At 35.9% G+C, this 5,803-nt stretch overlaps 1 pseudogene; it reads right to left on the bottom strand.

Moving 5' to 3' along the window:
* Positions 1–1,221: 1,221 nt before the first annotated feature.
* On the bottom strand, positions 1,222–3,201 carry LOC114386109 (annotated as a pseudogene).
* Positions 3,202–5,803: the final 2,602 nt, after the last annotated feature.

Here is a 5,803-nt window from a genome sequence, read left to right on the forward strand (position 1 = left end):
CTTACCGGTTAAGACCAAAGAACGACGAAGAACGAACGAAGAACAATGAAGAACGATGGAAAACCTTCGCGAAATCGCCAACGGAAACGTCTCGGAAGCGATACGGAAGCGCCTCGTCTTGGATTTTCTTCACAGAAACTATTTTTCTTACTAATTTTAAGTGATTCTCAAATACCAGGAGGGTTGAACGAATTTGTTCTACCTTCCTTCCCCTATTTATAGGGGAAAAGAGGGAGGTGGTTGCCGCCTAGCTCGCCTAGGCGAGCTGGGTTACTTCCATCTGGTGGAACATCCGGCCCAAGTGGGCCTGATTGCTATTTGTACACCCTTGTTTACTAAATACACCCCCATTTTCCTTTTTTTGCTGAATCTTTTTCCGTAACGTTACGGAACTTTACGAATTACGTAACGATACTTGTTTTCTTTCCATAATGTCACGAAACCTTATGGATTATGCAATCGTCCCCTCTTTGGCTTCCGGAATGTTACGGAACTTTACGGATTGCGCATTAACACTTCCTTTCAACTCCTGACATGTTGCGGAACTTCACGGATTGCCTAACGATGGGTGCCAAGCACCTCGAACTGGTCAAGCAAAGGTCGCATCCCACCTAACAGATGGTCCCTGGATGAAATTAGGGTATGACAATTATGATTAGTGAATTTTAGCTATGGTTCAGCCCACTAATCCAAGATCAAGTCCAAGATTCTCCACTAAGTGTGCTTAGGTGCCATGAGACATGTAAAGCATGAAAGACATGCACAAAGTGTGACTATATGATGTGGCAATGGGGTGTAGCAAGCAAATGCTCACCTCTCCCTTAGGATTCCAAAATTTAATTGGATTGGATTTTTCCCGATTCAATTAAATTTCTCTCCCAACACACACATCAAATAATTCACTTAATGCATCTGAAATTACAAAACTACACCTAATACAAAAACTAGTCTAGGTGCCCTAAAATACAAGGGATGAAACACCCTACATTACTAGGGTACCCTCCTTACACTATGGAGCCCTAAATACAAGGTCCAAAAATAATGAAACCCTAATTTAATATGTACAAAGATAAGTGGGCTCATACTTAGCCCATGGGCCCAAAATCTTACCTATGGCTCATGAGAACCCTAGGGTCTTCTCTTGCATCTTTGACCCAATCTTCTTGGAGTCTTCTATCTAATACCCTTGGGGGTAGGATTCCATCACAAATTTCTAGCATACTATTGCCTAAAAAAAATACAGTTAAAAGTTGAAACAAGCACAAATGCACAATGATGTTTAAGATTATAGTGAACCTGAACAAGAGCTTCCACAAGCTCCTCATCAATCTTAAGAGCTTCACTACAACTGTCCAAGGCATCTTTTCCTCTTCCATACTTGACTAGCACTTTACATAGGCCAAAATGAAGATCTACATTGTGTGCAAGATGGATAGGGTCAACAGCAAGTGAAGCTTTGAATTCCTCCACTACCACACATAGTTTACCCTTGTTTGCATTATCTTCAACCTTTCATATAGAAATCAAAAGACAACCAACCATTCTTCAACACCCAAAAGAAAGAAGGAAGGAAAATAGACTTCAGATGTAATGTAAAAAGAAATCTCTATTGTAGATCTAAGCTTACACTTTTACTCTTTTTTGGTAGATTTTTCAATCCAAAATATGCCTTTCTGCAAATGCCTGAATATATGATCACATATAAGATAGATTATATAAAAACAAATTATTCAAATGCCATATGAATTTAACATCATTTCCACAAGACAAACCTTGTGGCAATATCATGATCAGCTAAATAGTAATATGCACAGCCACATAACAACAATGCCTCTAAATTATTTTCATCTTCCTTGAGAAGAAACCCAGACTCAGCAATAGCACTCTCATACTCTTTATCAGCAATTAACACCTTCACTTTAAGAAGATTAGCCTACAGAAAATAATGCTTATAGAGTTAGCATGCTGGTTCCACATACCAAATACCAGCCCAAACCAAATGCTTAGGCACTCACTTTAAGACTATATAGTGTAATTAGAGAGACACAAAACATAAAAGATATTTATGGAACTATAAGAGCATAAAATAGTTACCTTATTGCAAGCTGAAGAGAAAACAAGAACAACTTTATCAATATATTCCAAAGATTTTGAGAAGTTGCTTGAATCATAGAAGGACTAAGCAGTTGCTAGAGCCCTTTCAGCCTGTAATAGTTGGGAGAGATCCTATTCTGTAGTTGTGTCTCCAGGTTTTAACTCCAGAAACTTTTTGTAGCTTCTCTCAGATTGCTCATATCTACATTATCCAAAAAGCACCTGAATGGTATAACTTCCCAATTAGGAATTTGAGAGACTTGGGATGAAGGAGAAGATGGGAGATGGGATAAGACAAAAGGAAAGAGTCATACGATGGTCAGTTTCTGAAACAAAATTTCAAAAATAGGGGATCTGTTTATGTCTCTGCTAACTTTAGGAAGGAACACACCAAGAAGGAGAGCAGTACTACTGTTTTTCACAATGCTTGATCAATAATAAGAAGGTTTGGGATATATCCCCTCCTCCCTCACAAGTCACAACAAAAAAAGTGGAAAATTTTAAAATACAAATAATTTTCAATGAGTCAACATTAAATAAATAAACTAGCACAGTCTAAAATCACTTGGAATATGCATAAAGAAATGCTCAAGAGGGCATCACTTTAGTAACCGACATATTTGGCAGTATCTCCTGTCCTTAGGAAATAAAATATGGAAATCAAAATATGATATGCTTAATATTTTTTTGTTAACAATTCCAAAAGCTTAGCCTAGAATTTAACAAGGAATGTTATCAGAGATTCAAAAACAAGAAGGTAGGAATAATACTTGCAAATGAACCACACTTGCATAACTGATGAAGAACTGAGGTTCTTAAAAGGTAAGCTTTTGAAAGGGTTGGGTTTACTTCTATCGCAGCATTTAGATCATCAAGTGCCTATATATAATCTTTCACTTTTATGTTCTGTGATGCCTGCTCAAACAACTCAGCAACATTATCAGGTTTTCGATCTAATCACATCCAAAAAAACAAAACAAATACAGTTCAGGCCTCGAAGAGGCGTAGGAGGTGCATGTTGCAGGTGTTGCCCTCGTACCACACCGAGGAGACGCCAACCTGCGACTTGGCCATGTTGTCCTCGGAGAGACCCACACCATGGAGCATGGCCTGGGAAGTGCCCTAGGACTTGGGCTCCGTGATGCGGAAGTTGTACTTGTTGAGCTTCATTGGCTCCTCCATGGCGGTGGAGACGTGAACAAAGAGAGAGAGAGAGAGAGAGAGAGGAGGAGGATAATTGGATCTGAGATAAGTGGAAGAAGAGTATGGATTGCATTGTGAGTGCAGATGCAGTAGGGGTAGGGCTGGGGGAGGAATTTAGGGTTTTCTAAAATTGAGGGAGAGAAAGATTAAAAAGAAGACAAAAATAAGGAGTGAGAGAGAGCCAATTCGCATTCCCTTCGAAGACATATTGTTCTTGCATTCTACATCAGTTCTTCAAGAACCGATGTTGTAATGCATTTTCAAAGATGTCTTTAAAAATTTGCAGTTATTTGCAAAAAATGCAAATGTTTTACTTACAACATCGGTTTTTGTAGAACTATCATAAAACTTGCATCGTAGAAGAGCATTTTTGTAGTAGTGTTGATAGCCCAATTGTCTCAAAACAAATACAAGTACAAAAAAACAACATTTCATCCCAAGGAAGAAAATCAAAATAATTAATCAAGTTATGAAAAAAAGAAAACACAAATAAATTTGGAGCACGAGCACTGTGAAATCATCGAATGTCATGAAGCTCAAGCTGTCAAACATGATCAACCAAGTTTCTGAATCATATTGAACACCATCGCTAGAAGGTGATGAGGTTTAAGGTAGGCATTGGAGAACTACACCACAAAGTTTTGCTACAGGACCCACTGTCACTCCTTGGACGTTTGATGGTTTAAAGGTAGGTATAATGATAATCGTAGTGACGATGTTGTGGCAAAATCAGATTTGAACATCAAAAGAGAACGGTGAAGAGCAGAAGATAATTCAAAAGAGATGAAGATGACTAATAAAGAAAAAAAGAAAGAAGAAGATGATTCATTTGAGAAGAAAAGGAAAGATAAAAAAAAAAGGATGAGGCTCCATGGAGTGTGGTATGGGTAAAAAAGGAAAGAATCATTGAATGTGGTTTGAAGAATCATTTTCATTTCTTTAATTTTTCCTACCGTTGAATTTAGTATCGTTGTTTCTCAAAGGTTGATCAATTTCCAGTCAAATAACTTATTATTGTAGCTGAAATTTATGACGTTTGCTACAAAATTTACCATTTAAACAACAAATATTTATTACTTTGCTACTATTACATTTTATCATTGTATCTGTAATTATTTTAGATGAAACTTTTGTATAAATTGGGCTTGATAAATGTTATAAATTGTTTCATTGTTGATCTCATTTAGCACATCATTTTTTATTCTCATTCTCATTCTTAATTTTTCAATCTCAATTCTCCAATCCCATTTTCAATTCTAATTTTATTTCTTTTTTTTCACATGGTTCTAAATCAATTTAATTGACACTCTTTTTTATAATTTCATGCAAAACTATAAATTTTATCCTACTAGCGAAAATTTTCAAAACCTTCTTTTTTTCCCTATGTTTCCAACACCACCAAATAACCTTAATTTCAATCTTCATTAAAAATCAATTTAAATAAAACTATAAAAATGTGGGTACATTATGAGACCTACTAAAAGTAAGTTTAAACCCCCAAATGAGTTATGCTATTGGAGCAAAAATAGAGGTGAGTTCTTATATTCTATGTGACACTGAAGGATCCACAAAATGGTAGTCTAAGAACTCAAGTTAAGTTTCATGATCATTAACATTAGTAGCATAATAATGTTAAAGATCAAAATAAAATATAAAAATATTACAAGAACCAATCAAAAAAAATTATTTTATATAAACTAAAACAAAACTGAAGATATGGAGGGATTAGATTTATAATAGTTGAATAGACAATCAATGAAAAAATGTTAGAAAGTAACTTTCTAGTGGTCATTTTTTAAATGAAGTTGTGTAAAGGAAATAACAAAAGGAATTTGCTTGCTATTTACTTTTGCATAAAGTTATGTCACATTTATTGTTAACTTATTCACAACTACCATTATGGTGCCATATGTTAATGAATGTAAGAGGGACGACAACACCAAATGGATAGTATTTTTTAAATGATTTTTTTGTTGAATAAATGAAGTTAATTATTCTTTGTTCATGGTATAGCATTTTATCCCAATTACATGCACACTATAGTGACATGATTATGGGTACTTTGAAGGTAGTCATTGTTGGCCATTGCACAAGATATTTTAAACAAAACAAAAATATATTTTTTAGTTGCTCAACTATTAAATATGAATTACATATGAAATCAGAATGAGGGTTATGACCCAAAATCAAAATTTTGAATTGGCAATTATTCAAATCATTCTAATTGTTGCTTGATGTGCCCCCAAAATTCCTAATATCCCTTTTTTTATCCTTCTTCTTTTTCCTCTCCCAAGCACACTTCCATGACCACCTCTGCCCCAAATCTCCATGACCATCGCACCCCACCTCCACGGCTACAAACACCACCTCCATGACCACCTCAGCACCATTTTCGCACCCAAACACCACCTCCAAACCCACCATCACTTTGCCACCCACCAATGCCACATGCATCACTATAACCCATGAACATCCATGATGCACCAAACCACCATTCTGTCACAAC

This window comes from Glycine soja, chromosome 15 (assembly GCF_004193775.1).
Source record: "Glycine soja cultivar W05 chromosome 15, ASM419377v2, whole genome shotgun sequence".
NCBI lineage: Eukaryota > Viridiplantae > Streptophyta > Magnoliopsida > Fabales > Fabaceae > Glycine > Glycine soja.